The sequence below is a fragment of the Oncorhynchus kisutch genome, linkage group LG26 (assembly GCF_002021735.2).
Source record: "Oncorhynchus kisutch isolate 150728-3 linkage group LG26, Okis_V2, whole genome shotgun sequence".
In the NCBI taxonomy this organism is placed as follows: domain Eukaryota; kingdom Metazoa; phylum Chordata; class Actinopteri; order Salmoniformes; family Salmonidae; genus Oncorhynchus; species Oncorhynchus kisutch.
Genome location: NC_034199.2, coordinates 19,963,819 through 19,980,679, shown reverse-complemented (window position 1 = coordinate 19,980,679; position 16,861 = coordinate 19,963,819).

Below are 16,861 nucleotides of genomic sequence, written 5' to 3'. Positions count from 1 at the left end.
GTCTGCACAATTTCTGAACTAATATTCTATTAACAAACTGCCTCCTGTCCAGACCAGTGAATTGCAACTCTGCCTCACTGTGTGGTCATGTGGGTCTCGTCAGCCAGGCTACGAACCTACAGGCAGAACCAACAAAGAGATTACCGGGTTCACACATAAAGGTTATGGATGATGTAGGCGTGCATTCTCAATGCCTGAGGAGGGCAGATTGAAGATCATGACCAGGTCTCCTTCTCAATACAATATGGTAAAAGCAAAACTGATCCTTTATCTGCTTTTTGAAGATCATTAAAGAAGACTGTGCGGTTAATGATGAGAGTGTGTGTGCGTTTTCATAATTTTGTGTGTGTGTGTTTTCATAATTTTTGGATGGACGTGAATTGCACTAGAAAATTATATTATAATTGAGTCATGTGGCAGACACTCTTATTCAGAGCGATTTAAGGGAGAGCAATTAAGAGTTACATGCCTTGTTCAAGGACACACCAACAGATTTTTTTTCACCTAATCAGGTTGGGGTTTTGAAAAAGCAACCTTTCAAGCAACCTGGCCAAACACTCTTAACTGCTAGGCTACTTGCAACCACACTTTACATGATATTATACCACTACAGTGGTAGTTTTATTGCTGTTTTAAGGCTCCTATTGTGGATACACTGAGTTTGAACACCATCCTAATATTGAGTTGCACCCCTATTGCCCTCAGAACAGCCTCAATTCGTTGGGGCATTGACTACAAGGTGTCGAACGCAGTCCACAGGGATGCTGGCCTATGTTGACTCCAATGCTTTCCACAGTTGTGTCATTTTGGCCGGATGTCCTTTGCGTGGTAGACCATTCTTGATACACATGGGAATGTTGAGTGTGAAAAACCCTGCAGCATTGCAGTACACCCAAATAGGTTCGCCTTGCACTTACTACCATAACCCATTCAAAGGTACTTAAATATTTTGTCTTAAACAATCCATGGATCAATTATCCCAAGGCTTAAAAATCCTTCTTTAACCTGTCTCCTCCCCTTCATCTACACTGATTGAAGTGGATGTAACAGGTGACATCAATAAGGGATCATAGCTTTCACCTGGTCAGTCTATGTCATGGAAAGAGCAGGTGGTCCTAATATTTTTTGTATATTTTCTAGTAGCCAAGATGACATGTAGAATGTGCAACTCAATGCATTCAATCCTGATCTTTTGTTTTCAAGTGTATCTCCACAAACAATAGTGGGCAGACAAGGCCACACAAAGAGCAAGGGATAATCAGACACCAGTGGATAATTGAAGTACTGAAAAAGGCCACTAGATATCATACTGACAGAGTTTTTTAAAAAGTAGATAGTACAAGTCATATTTAGGGTTGCACATTTTGGGGAATATTCAGAGGTGGGAACTTTCCATGGGAATTAACGGGAATATATGGAATTAATGGGAATATATGGGAATTAACGGAAATATATACAAATTGATATTAATACCATTTAAATGTAGATGTTTTTTGCAATGGATACATTTTCCAAATCATATGGAGACAGAAACATAAACATTTTACCTTATCATAAGTAGACATAATTGCAAATGATTAAATCGTTCCAATATATTTATTTTTTAAACTATTTAGTTACGAATTGAACTTTAATTAAATAAGTTGACTCTTGGGCCTCCTGGGTGGCGCAGTGGTCAAGGGTACTGCATCGCAGCGCTAGTTGTGCCACCAGAGACTCTGGGTTCGCCCCCATGCTCTGTCGCAGCCGGCCGCGACCTGGGAGGTCTGTGGGGCGACGTACAATTGGCCTAGCGTCATCCGGGTTAGGGAGGGTTTGGCCGGTAGGGATATCCTTGTCTCATCACACACTAGCGACTCCTGTGGCAGGCCGGGCACAGTGTGCGCTAACCAGGTCGTCAGCTGCACGGTGTTTCCTCCGACACATTGTTGCGGCTGGCTTCCGGGTTGGATGCACGCTGTGTTAAGAAGCAGTGTGGCTTGGTTGGGTTGTGTTTCGGAGGACACATGGCTTTCAACCTTCGTCACTCCCGAGCCCGTACGGGAGTTCTAGCGATGAGACAAGATAGTAACAACTAACAATTGGATACCACGAAATTGGGGAGAAAAGGGGGTCAAATTCAATAAATAAAGTTTACTCTTCACATGGGAAGATTTCACTGAACAACAAAAGAAAGGGAATATTGAATGATCCCCATTGCATCTCCCAAAAATGTTTTCAACATACATCTGTAAATGAAACTAAAGCTTTGGTTGTCTTCCTCTCAGGCTTCCATGTCTTCTCCCTGGACCTCCTCAATAACCACCTCTTGAACATCAGATTCTGAGGCCTCATCTTCACTGTCACTTTCCAACCTTGTTGAGAAGAAATCCATGGCTCGTTGTCAGGCTCAAAAAGCCTCAAGTTTGACTGAGATAGCCACCAATTTTTCAACCCTTGTATTGGTCAGCCTGTTGCGTGCTTTGGTGTGTGTGTTCCCAAACAAGGACCAGTTGCGCTCTGAGGTGGCTGATGTTGGTGGGATGTGGAGGATGATGGAGGCAACAGGGGAAAGAGCCAAAGATCCACAAAGTGCCATCCACCAGGTGACTGATGAGATATGTTGGCACGACTGCCATATTGCATCTCAAGTGTACTTCGCCAGACTGCCAAGAACCTTGCACTCATCCAGGCCAAGGTGGCGAGACACGGTAGTGATGACACCATAGGCCTAGTTGATCTCTGCAACAGAGAGGATGCTCTTGCTAGGTCCAACATGTCTGCTGTGGCGTGTATGGGCTTCAGGCAGAAGTCTTCACGGTTTTTGATGTATTTCAGAACTGCAGTTTCCTCTGCTTGGAGCAACAGTGAAGTGGGCTGGGCAGTATGGATTTCTTCTCTTACACCTGCAAGCAGAGTCTGAACATCATACAGGATATCATTGTCTCCCTCAATCCGTGCAATGGCTACTGCTATAGGTTTCAGGAGTTTCAGGCTGGATCCTCTTGATGGGGCTGTCCATATCGACAGACTGTGATATGGCCATTTCTTGGAGAGACTCCTTCCCTTCCAGGAGACTGTCAGACATGATGACAACACCACCCCAACGGGTGTTGCTGGGCCGCATCAATGTGGTGCTCTTACTCTTCTCACTTTGCTTGGTGAAGTAGATTGCTGCTGTAACTCGATGAACCTTCACATACCTAACCATTTCCTTGGCTCTCTTGTAGAGTGTATCCATTGTTTTCAGTGCCATGATGTCTTTGAGGAACAGATTCAATGCATGAGCAGCACAGCCTTCATGTTCACAGCATTGTCTGTCACCAGTGCAAATACCTTCTGTGGTCCAAGCTCATTGATGACTGCCTTCAGCTCATCTGCAATGTAGAGACCGGTGTATCTGTTGTCCCTTGTGTCGGTGCTCCTATAGAATACTGGTTGAGGGATGGAGATGATGTAGTTAGTTATTCCTTGCCTATGAACATTCGAAAACAATTCTGTGCTTGCCACCCACTAGAACCAAGGAATATTCAAAAATTCCTTGACTTGAACGTGGAAGTAGGATTGGAGACTACCTTGTTTTGATTTCAAACATTTGTGTGGAGTAAATAAAGACATACTGACTCAACTGAATAGGCTACACAACTCTAATAAAACCCGAAAATGTCTAAACTACAGTTGAGTGTGTTTGTAAATTAACGTTGGTTGCGGAATACCATAAGGAAAATGCGATGTTTTGCGAAAGCAGAATTGTGTTTTGATGGTCAACACATGTTCATGATAAAAAAATCTGTTATTTGCATTTGAAATAATGAAACTGATGTATTGACTGTGTGTCCCCTTGGGGGCATAGGTGCTCTGAGGGAAGGGCTGCCCTTCTCTTTGCCAGTGGGTCCCTCTTCCCACTTATCCTCTCCAGCCCAGAGAGGACTTCATGAACATGTTTTATTTATGTATAACTTCACCAATGCCTCCTTGTCTTCTGTACTCTATTATTACAGTTGACATATTCTGTGGTGGTAGTCTGAGTGTAGTAATTTGTGCTGAAATATGTGATTTAACTGCCCCACAAAATAACTCCATTATGGCATTCACTAATCATAAACTGCTCAACTAATACCTTTTTTTGCACTGTTGGTTAGAGCCTGTAAGTAAGCATTTCACTGTAAGGTCGACACCTGTTGTATTCGGTGCACGTGACAAATAAACTTTGATTTGATTTATATATAATAGAAATATGAGTACATTTGCGGACAAAATTCTAACTTATTCAACCTTTAACTTGGACTATATTTCGCAACCTTGCTCGAGTAATGTATTTCTACTTCAACTACCATAACATCTGTTCAACACAACACACGTTTAAACTTCTTCCACTGGATGCCCCATCATACTGTATTTCATATTTCTCTCCCCAAATGATAGCCTAAAACTTTTCTAATTCCTTATGAGTGAAGTCTTAGTGTAGTTATTTGTTATTAAATATGTGATCTAACTGCCTCACAGTGCAAAATAATATATATAGTGTATCCAAGTAATCAGACCAGATATTTTAATATATTGAACTTTGACTATATTTCACCGCTTTACTTAAAACGTTTTAAACTTCTTCCACTACCACAAAAATACTTTCAAAAAGCTGAAGCTTTTGTGAACCCCATGGTTTTTCCGTGGGGTAGGCCGTCATTGTAAATAAGAATTTGTTCTTAACTGACTAGTTTAACTGCCTAGTTAAATAAATAATGAGATATAGCCATGATCAAACTAGATCTGGGTGTGTCTTCAATACCACCATGTGGTTTAATCAAATGTGTCCTGCCCTCAGGGGTCGGCTTTAAAAAAAATGTCCCTATATAATATTGTATGCAAAATGATTGATGCATTTGTCTCACGTGTTAATATTTATTGCACACCTATATTACTTGTATTCATGTGACTTTAATGTATCGTATGTATTCAATTGACTGGATGTATTCAATTGACCCAATGTAAATGCCTCGAGATGTTATTTAAGTGGGTGTGTTTCACAGTGGTGTTTGACCTGTAAAGAGCCAACTTGGATCGAATCGTTGTCTTTTTTGTGTGTCTTATTAAATCACATTGGGAGCATACCAGTTGCAGGGTTTCCTTTTTTCTTTGATACGATCTTCTGTCCTGCTCCTGATAAGTTGGATGTGCATATTTTTTATATTTTTTCATATCTCTCATATATTTGTGCGTCAATGTACAATTCCACCAATAGTGGGCATAGTAAGCTCTCAAAGAGTGGTGTTGGAATGTTAGGAAGAAAACATGAAGGAAGAAGAGGGGTATCTTATATATAGTGGCAAGAAAGTATGTGAACCCTTTGGAAATACCTGGATTTCTGCATAAATTTGTCATAAAATTTGATCTGATCTTCATCTAGGTCAAAACACAGTCTGCTTAAACTAATAACACAAATAATTATACGTGTTCGTGTCTTTATTGAACACACCGTGTAAACATTCACATTGTAGGGTGGAAAAAGTATGTGAACCCTTGGATTTAAAAACTAAATGTTTTCTGTAGTTGCGGATCAGACCTGCATAACGATCAGGAGGAATTTTTGACCATTCCTCTTTACAAAACTGTTTCAGTTCAGCAATATTCTTGGGATGTCTGGTGTGAACTGCTTTCAAGGTCATGCCACAGCATCTCAATCGGGTTGAGGTCAGGACTCTGACTGGGTCACTCTAGAAGGCTTATTTTCTTCTGTTGAAGCCATTCTGTTGTTGATTTACTTCTGTGTTTTGGGTCGTTGTCCTGTTGTATCACCCAACTTCTGTTGAGCTTCAATTGGCGGACAGATAGCCTAACATTCTCCTGCAAAATGTCTTGATAAACTTGGGAATTATTAATTTGCCCTGACGCAGCAAAGCAGTCCCAAACCATGATGCTCCCTCCACCATACTTTACAGTTGGGATGAGGTTTTGAAGTTGAGGTGCTGTGCCTTGTCTTCTCCACACATAGTGTTGTGTGTTCCTTCCAAACAATGCAACTGTAGTTTCATCTGTCCACAGAATATTTTGCCAGTAGTGCTGTGGAACATCCAGGTGCACTTTTGCGAACTTCAGACATACAGCAATGTTTTTTGGGGACAGCAGTGGCTTCTTCCGGAGTGTCCTCCTATGAACACCATTCTTGTTTAGTGTTTTACGTATTGTAGACTCGTCAACAGAGATGTTAGCATCTTCCAGAGATTTCTGTAAGTATTTAGCTGACACTCTAGGATTCTTCTTAACCTCATTGAGCATTCTGCACTGTGCTCTTGCAGTCATCTTTGCAGGACGGCCACACCTAGCAACAGTGCTGAACATTCTCGATTTATAGACAACGTGACAACCTTCATCATCTGGGTAATAAAATCTCCCCATTTCTGCCCATTGTTTTGCGCAGTTTTGCAGGCCGTCTCATACATCTGCAACTATATGCATTCGTAAATCAAGACCTTTCTTGAGTTGGGCTCTGGAATAGTGCAACTGTTGAGAATGTGAGCCTATGGTTGTGTGGGGGAAAGGGGTTGAGTGTGTGTGAGTGTGTGGGTGTATGTGTGTATCCCACAACTGTTGCGAGAGAGTAAAAGATGTTGGCCAATATAGGGTGATTCACAATAATTGTTTTCTAATATAATAATTGCTTGCAATAATGTAATTTTGGTAATGGCGAGACTGGTGAGAGGTAAAATCCTTTGCATAAATTGCCTACATTATTACATATATTAATAGCTAATTATGGAAAATAAGAAACAGGATTTTAAAAATATATATATATATATTTTGATGGCTATATATAATACAAATCAAGGTGAGGGCGATGGAAATGCATTTGGCAGTTGATCTACTTCTGATCTGTAAATGGCACTGTGTGCTCTTTTCGAAGGATGTTCAGTGCTATAGGATACTGGAGGTCAGGGGTCTGCCGGGCATTGGGATGACAACCCAACTCGGGATGAGGAGAGCTTTTAGTGGGTGGAATAGTGGGGACCAATTGGAGGTTTACTTAGTATCAATGTGAATGTCATGGTACAGTTACAGTCGTATGAAAAAGTTTGGGCACCCCTGACAATTTCCATGATTTCCATTTATAAATAATTGGGTGTTTGGATCAGCAATTTAATTTTGATCTATCAAATTACTGATGGACACAGTAATATTTCAGTAGTGAAATGAGGTTTATTGGATTAACAGAAAATGTGCAATATGCATAAAAACAAAATTAGACAAGTGCATAAATTTGGGCACCCCAATAGAAAAATCACATCAATATTTAGTAGAGCCTCCTTTTGCTAAAATAACAGCCTCTAGACGCTTCCCATAGCCTCTAATGAGTGTCTGGATTCTGGATGAAGGTATTTTGGACCGCTTCAATTCATCCCACAGATGCTTAATGATATTCAGGTCTGGGGACTGGGATGGCCATTCCAGAACATTGTACTTGTTCCTCTGCATAAATGCCTGGGTAGATTTTGAGCTGTGTTTTCAGTCGTTGTCTTGTTGAAATATCCAGCCCCGGTGTAACTTCAACTTTGTGACTGATTCTTCAACATTATTACCAAGAATCTGCTGATATTGAGTGGAATCCATGCGAACCTCAACTTTAACAAGATTCCCAGTACTGGCACTGGCCACACAGCCCCACAGCATGATGGAAACCCCACCAAATTCTACTGTGGGTAGCAAGCGTTTTTCTTGGAACGCTGTGTTCTTTTGCAGCCATGCATAACGTCCCTTGTTATGACCAAATAACTCAATACTTGTTTCATCAGTCCACAGCACCTTATTCCAGAATGAAGCTGGCTTGTCCAAATGTGCGTTTGCATACCTCAAGCGACTCTTTTTGTGGCGTGTGTGCAGAAAAGGCTTCTTCCGCATCACCATACAGCTTCTCCTTGTGCAAAGTGTGCTGAATTGTTGAACGATGCACAGTGACACCATCTGCAGCAAGATGATGTTGTAGGCCTTTGGAGGTGGTCTGTGGGATGTTTTTGACCATTCTCACCATCCTTCGCCTTTGCCTCTCCGATATTTTACTTGGCCTGCCACTTCTGGCCTTAACAAGAACTGTGCCTGTGGTCTTCCATTTCCTCACTATGTTCCTCACAGTGGACATTTACAGCGTAAATCTCAGAGATAGCTTTTTGTAGCCTTCCTCTAAACCATAATGTTGAACAATCTTTGTTTTCAGGTCATTTGAGAGTTGTTTTGAGGCCCCCATGATGCCACTCTTCAGAGGAGAGTCAAAGAGAACAACAACTTGCAATTGGCCACCTTAAATACCTTTTCTCATGATTGGATGCACTTGTCTATGAAGTTCAAGGCTTAATGAGCTCACCAAACCAATTGTGTGTTCCAATTAATCAGTGCTAAGTAGTTACAGGTATTCAAATCAACAGAATGACAGGGGTGCCCACATTTTTGCATAGCCTATTTTTCACATCTGATTTAATTTCAAACAACTTAATATTGCTACACTAAAAATCTTTGTCTGGCCAATACTCCAGTACTCAGCTTTTATTAGAAAATGAATGGCATGCCACTGTGATCATTTTCTGTGACGACAGAGTAAATTATTATGCAGCCTCAGAGGGGTGCCCAAAACTTTTCATACGACTGTATATAGACACTCAATCATCTTGTTACTTTTTAATGGTACATTTACAAACATATATTTTGATAAATATAATTGAAAGTTGTGTCTCATTATGGTAAGTGGTGAAATAAGTACAGCCAGTTATAATTGTAATGGCCTAGCAGATAATAAGAAAATACGTTTAACTGGCTAAAAGAGAAGGAATATAATATCTATTGTTTACAGGAAACACATTCAACAATTTTAGATGAAGTTTTGTGGAAAAAGAACTGGGGGGGGCGAAATATACTTCTCCCATGGGTAAAGAAATTCAAAAGGGGTGATGGTATTAATTAACAGTAATTTTGATCCAAATGTGCAAATTGTCCAAACAGATCATCAAGGTAGATGGATTATTTTAAATATGTTATTGGACAATAAACAGTTATGGCATATTAACCTATACGGTCCAAATAATGATGATCCAAGCTTTTTTGAAAATATATATAAGAATTTATCAACTCTACAAGCAACACTAGACTCTATTATTATGGTGGGAGATTTTAATACGGTCTTAAATACCTCTATGGAACGGAAAGGAAATCACACTATAAACTATCACCCTCGGGCACTTAAGGAAAACATGAATGTCATGGATATATTGGAATTAGTGGATATATGGAGACTTAAATACTCTGACCTAGTGAGATATACATGGCGGAGGCTTAATCAAGCTAGTAGTCTTGACTACTTTCTTATGTCATTCTCTCTGGCACCAAAAGTTTTTTAAAGTGTTGATAGGGGACAGAATAATCATAGAATTCAGATAATCATAGAATTGGCATATACATTACTCTTACAGAATTTCCACTTGGGTGAGGATATTGGAAATTGAATCAAAGCCTACTAGATTATAAATGGTTTAGAACTAGGACAGAAGAATTTATACCTGACTTTTTCAGACATAACATAGGTACAGCAGATCCCCTTATTCTATGGGACACTTTTAAGTGTGCCTTTATAGGCCATGCAATTCAGTACTCATCTATAAAACAAAAACAATTTAGATCAAAAGAGTCCATATTAACAAAGGAAACTGAAGGACTAACAGTAGTTAGATAGCAATAAAAACTGTACCATAGAGGCACAGAATAAGTTAGAACAAAAACAACAAGAAATGGAGGAACTTATTCAAGAAAGATCCAGTGTAATATATTATAAAAATAAAACGAACTGGATGGAATATGGGGAAAAAATGCACCAAATTATTTTTCAATCTTCAATATAGAAATGCTACCAAAAGAAAATGTATTCAACCTTGTTACAAATTATGGAGTAATGCATGATTCACCGAATTATATTTTGAAAGAGGAAGTAAAGTACTTCAAGAATATGTTTTTGTTTCAGTCTCCTCCATCTCCACTAACCGAAGCTAATTGTATGTATTTTTTCCTAATAATAATGTCAAATTAACATCTGTACAGAAAGACTCATGTGAAGGCCAAATTACAGAGGAGGAACTGCTTGAGGCAATTGGGGCCTTTAAGGCTGGGGAAACTCCACGGCTGGATGGCATACCAGCGGAAGTATACAAAACGTATTTTGATATCCTCAGAGGACCATTATTAACATGTTTTAACCACTCACTCCTATATAAATGGTAGATTATCGGACATGCAACAAGAAGGTCTGATATCATTATTACTGAAACAGGAACAAGTGGTATATATAAAAATCCAGTCCATTTAAAAAAATGGAGGCCTCTTACACTTCAGTGTTGTGATGCAAAAATCCTAGCAAAATGCTTGGTGCATAGAATTAAAAAAGTATTGTCAGATATTATTCAATCCTAATTTTTTACATTGATGATACATTGGGGATAATAATAATAATAATAATAATAATAAGACAAGTACTGGAAACAATAGAATACTATGAAATATCGGGGACACCAGGCCTGGTTTTCATAGCTGATTTTGAAAAGGCTTTTGATAAAGTACGACTGGAGTTTATATATAAATGCCTGGGATATTTCAATTTTGGGCAATCGCTTATAAAATAGGTTAAAATTATGTATAGTAACCCTAGGTGTAAAATAGCAAATAATGGCTACATCTCAGAAAGTGTTAAACTATCAAGAGGAGTAAAACAAGGATGTCCACTATTGGCATATCTATTTATTATTGCCATCGAAATGTTAGCTGTTAAAATTCGATCCAACAATAATATTAAGGGATTAGAAATCGGTGGCTTAAAAACTAAGGTGTCATTGTATGCTGATGATTCATGTTTTCTTTTAAAACCACAATTAGAATCCCTCCATGGCCCCATAGAGGATCTAGATACTTTTGCTAACCTCTCTGGATTAAAACCAAATTATGAGTGTTACGTATTGGATCACAAAAGAAAATTCAAATTTTACATGACCATGTAGTTTACCAATTAAATGGTCTGACGGAGATGTGGACATACTCGGTATACAAATCCCAAAATAAAGAAATTATCTCACTCTAATAAATGTTTATAGAAAGTTAGCAAAAATAGATAAGGTCTTGCTACCATGGAAGGGAAATACCTGTCTATTGGTGGATAAATCACCCTGATTAACTCTTTAGTCACGGTTTACCTATTTGCTTATGGTTTTGCCTACACCTAGTGACCTGCTTTTTAAATTATATGAACAAAAAATATTCCATATTATTTGGAATGGCAAGCCAGACAAAATTTAAAGGACTTATTTATACACTGCTCAAAAAAATAAAGGGAACACTAAAATAACACATCCTAGATCTGAATGAATGAAATATTCTTATTAAATACTTTTTTCTTTACATAGTTGAATGTGCTGACAACAAAATCACACAAAAATGATCAATGGAAATCAAATTGATCAACCCATGGAGGTCTGGATTTGGAGTCACACTCAAAACTAAAGTGGAAAACCACACTACAGGCTGATCCAACTTTGATGTAATGTCCTTAAAACAAGTCAAAATGAGGCTCAGTAGTGTGTGTGGCCTCCACGTGCCTGTATGACCTCCCTACAACGCCTGGGCATGCTCCTGATGAGGTGGCGGATGGTCTCCTGAGGGATCTCCTCCCAGACCTGGACTAAAGCATCCGCCAACTCCTGGACAGTCTGTGGTGCAACGTGGCGTTGGTGGATGGAGCGAGACATGATGTCCAAGATGTGCTCAATTGGATTCAGGTCTGGGGAACGGGCGGGCCAGTCCATAGCATCAATGCCTTCCTCTTGCAGGAACTGCTGACACACTCCAGCCACATGAGGTCTAGCATTGTCTTGCATTAGGAGGAACCCAGGGCCAACCGCACCAGCATATGGTCTCACAAGGGGTCTGAGGATCTCATCTCGGTACCTAATGGCAGTCAGGCTACCTCTGGCAAGCACATGGAGGGCTGTGCGGCCCCCCAAGGAAATGCCACCACACACCATGACTGACCACCGCCAAACCGGTCATGCTGGAGGATGTTGCAGGCAGCAGAACGTTCTCCACGGCGTCTCCAGACTCTGTCATGTCTGTCACGCGCTCAGTGTGAACCTGCTTTCATCTGTGAAGAGCACACGGCGCCAGTGGCGAATTTGCCACTCTTGGTGTTCTCTGGCAAATGCCAAACGTCCTGCACGGTGTTGGGCTGTAAGCACAACCCCCACCTGTGGACATTGTGCCCTCATACCACCCTCATGGAGTCTGTTTCAGACCGTTTGAGCAGACACATGCACATTTGTGGCCTTTTGGAGGTCATTTTGCAGGGCTCTGGCGGTGCTCCTCCTTGCACAAAGACGTAGGTAGCGGTCATGCTGCTTGGTTGTTGCCCTCCTACGGCCTCCTCCACGTCTCCTGATGTACTGTGCCTGTCTCCTGGTAGCGCCTCCATGCTCTGGACACTACGCTGACAGACACAGCAAACCTTCTTGCCACAGCTCGCATTGATGTGCCATCCTGAATGAGCTGCACTACCTGAGCCACTTGTGTGGGTTGTAGACTCCGTCTCATGCTACCACTAGAGTGAAAGCACCGCCAGCATTCAAAAGTGACCAAAACATCAGCCAGGAAGCATAGGAACTGAGAAGTGGTCTGTGGTCCCCACCTGCAGAACCACTCCTTTATTGGGGGTGTCTTGCTAATTGCCTATAATTTCCACCTGTTGTTTATTCCATTTGCACAACAGCATGTGACATTTATTGTCAATCAGTGTTGCTTCCTAAGTGGACAGTTTGATTTCACAGAAGTGTGATTGACATTGTGTTGTTTAAGTGTTCCCTTTATTTTTTTGAGCAGTGTATAACGAATATAAATTCGGAGGGCAGAAATTATTAAATATTAAAGCATTAGACCTCTCACTAAATGCATCCATCAAACAAAAGTTATAATTAAATCGAAACTGGTTCTCTAGTAAATTGGTAGGAATGTCTCACCTCATGTTCAAGAATGGCCTTTCTCCCTTTATTCAGATTACTACTGCTCACTTACAGTTGTTTGTAAAGGAAATAAAATATAATTATTTTTTAAATAAGCCTTAGAAAGTTGTTTGCAATTTCAGTTTAATCCACCTGAAAAGACAGAACAAATAATACAACAAATATTGTGGTTAAACTCAAAAATACTCATTGATAACAAAAAAAACTATTTTTCGAATACATTTTTTTTTAAGTTATAATTTTTGTGAATGATATAAATAGGACTGGTGTAGTTATGTCACACATGCAGCTAACACAGACATATGGAAATGTCTGCTTTACCCCAAATTACCACCAACTAATTACAGAATTACCACAAAAATGGAAGAGGCAAGTAGAAGGGGAAAAAAGTAAGGAACTTGCATTAAAGAACATAAATGGTTAAAGAAAAGTGTGATAAATAAAAATATATACCAATTTCATTTGAGGACCAAAAAACTGACAGCTGTGCCATATAAACTGCAAAATAGTTGGGAAGAGATTGTCGATGTACCTATTCCATGGCACATGGTTTATGAATTGATACACAAAACAACTCCGGATTCAAAACTTCAAATTTTTAATTTAAATTACTTTACAAATTCTTGCAACCAATGGAATGTTATATACAGTTGAAGTCATATGTTTACATACACCTTAGCCAAATACATTTAAACTCAGTTTTTCACAATTCCTGACATTTAATTCAAGTAAAAATGTCTTAGGTCAGTTAGGATCACCACTTTATTTTAAGAATGTGAAATGTCAGAATAATAGTAGAGAGAAGGATTTAATTCAGCTTTTATTTCTTTCATCACATTCCCAGTGGGTCAGAAGATTACATACAGTCAATTAGTATTTTGTAGCATTGCCTTTAAATTGTTTAACTTGGGTCAAACGTTTCGGGTAGCCTTCCACAAGCTTCCCACAATAAGTTGGATGAATTTTGGCCCATTCGTCCTGACAGAGCTAGTGTGACTGAGTCAGGTTTGTAGACCTCCTTGCACGCACACGCTTTTACAGTTCTGCCCACAAATGTTCTATGGGATTGAGGTTAGGGCTTTGTGATGGCTACTACAATACCTTGACTTTGTTGTCCTTAAGCCATTTTGCCACAACTTTGGAAGTATGCTTGGGGTCAATGTCCAATTGGAAGACCCATTTGCGACCAAGCTTTAACTTCCTGACTGATGTCTTGAGATGTTGCTTCAATATATCCACATAATTTTCCATCCAAATGATCCCATCTACTTTGCGCAGTGCACCATTTCCCCCCAAACATGATGCTGCCACCGTGGGATGGTGTTCTTCGGCTTGCAAGCCTCCCCCTTTTTCCTCCAAACATAACGATGGTCATTAAGGCCAAACAGTTCTATTTTTGTTTAATCAGACCAGAGGACATTTCTCCAAAAAGTACGTTCTTTGTCCCCATGTGCAGTTGCAAACCGTAGTCAGGTTTTTTCTATGGCGGTTTTGGAGCCGTGGCTTCTTCCTTGCTGAGCGGCCTTTCAGGTTATGTAGATATAGGACACGTTTTACTGTGGATATAGATATACCTGTTTCCTCCAGCATCTTCACAAGGTCCTTTGCTGTTGTTCTGGGATTGATTTTCACTTTTCGCACCATCTCCTGAGCGGTCTGATGGCTGCGTGGTCCCATGGTGTTTATACTTGCGTACTATTGTTTATACAGATGAACTTCAGGCATTTGGAAATTGCTTCCAAGGATGAACCAGACTTGTGGAGGTCTACAATTCTTTGTCTGAGGTCTTGGCTGATTTCTTTTGATTTTCCCATGATGTCAAACAATACATCCACAGGTAAACCTCCAATTGACTCAAATTATGTCAATTAGCCTATCAAATGCTTCTAAAGCCATGACATCACTTTCTGGAGTTTTCCAAGCTGTTTAAAGTCACGGCTAACTTAGTATCTATATCCACAGTAACTTTTGACCCACTGGAATTGTGATACAGTTAATTGTAAGTGAAATAATCTGTCTGTAAACAATTGTTGGAAAAATTACTTGTGTCATGCACAAAGTAGATGTCCTAAACGTCTTGCCAAAACTATAGTTTGTTAACAAGAAATTTGTGGAGTGGTTGAAAAACAAGTTTTAATGACTCCAACCTAAGTGTATGTAAACTTCCGACTTCAACTGTATATGGGGGATAAAATATTCCCAGTTCTGCAGTTTTTGCTGTGAGGAGGCAGAGTCATTAGATCATTTATTTTGGTATTGTCCATATGTAGCTCGTTTTTGGTCACAGGTCCAGGAATGGCTGAAAAATTGCAACATTTGCCAAGAACTAACGCTGCAGATAGCAATACTGGGTGATTTGAAAAGCCATAGTCAATCAATCAATAATATAATAATTATTTTAGCAAAAAAAAATCTCTTTAATTTACATGAGCTATGAGAAGAGAAAGGTTCAGTACTTTTGTGAAGCATCACAGCACAGTTGAAAAATATATGGCAAATAGAAATCCAAAATGGATGGTGTTAAGAGATAGATGGGAGGGGTTGAATGGAGCTGAAGGGTGGGACTAATAACAAGGTAACCAATGTAAAACATACGCGGTCTGTAAAATGTTTATAGGTTCAGAAATTTTGTGAAATGGCACAGTTACAAATAGAAATCAAACTGGATGGACAAACAAAATATAACTCTTGTAAAATAGATGGTCTGTAAAATGTGTTTACGGTGTGTAAAACTCAAGGTAGAAGCCTAAGTGTTATTGTTTATTAGTTTACTCCAATTGGGGGAAGGGTGGTAGGGTTTGCGGGGAATAATAAAGGTATATTCTAAAAAAATATATGTATATCTATATGGGTATGTGTATGTATATATGTGTATATGTATTAATGTTTATGTATGCATATATATATGTATGGGTATGTATGTGTATGTATATGGATATATATATTTACCCCAGAAATATATGGGGGATTGGAAATGATGAAGACAATTACATTGATGGAAACAGCAATCTTTCCGCAATAGTAAGCTGATCCACTCCTAAGAATAACATTTTTTTTTTTAAACATCTCCGATCTCGTCTCATTGATTGGACTCCAGGTTAGCTGACTCTTGACTCCAATTATCTTTTGGAGAAGTCATTAGCCTATGGGGTTCACATACTTTTTCCAACCTACACTGTGAATGTTTAAATTATGTATTCAATATAGACAAGACAAATACAGTCGTTTGTGTGTTATTAGTTTAAGCACATTGTTTGTCTATTGTTGTGACTTGGATGACCAATTCATACCGAAATCCAGGTAATTCCAAAGTGTTCACATACTTTTTCTTGCCACTGTAGATCCTTCAGGGACCACAATCATTTTCCAGATTGGAAAATAAAACAAGAAAAGCAAATACAAAAAAACTACAGTCAGATCTTGTCGTGGAAATATTGATTCAAATATTTCTCAGATATACTTGTAAATTCAATTAGACTTTATTACAAAAGTAACAGAAGCCACGCAATTCCATGGGAAGAACTGATTTCTCCAGTCTCAAGTACTCAGCTTTTATACCTTTCCACACTTGCATAACATACATAGTCACTCATCTCTATGTAAATGATTAACACCCCTTGGCCTTGCGCCACCATTATCTTTCTGTTAACACCCACATCTGACTTATCTTGCTCATGTTTCGATTATATTGGTGTCGACACCACAGTTCTAATACAAAAAATAATACATTTATTGCACATATATATGTTCCTAGTATAAGTGCATTTCTAATAGTACTTGATTAATAAAAACATATATTTCCAGTATGTAACATGTCTCCCCAATACATACACATGGCTTGTGGTTCTATA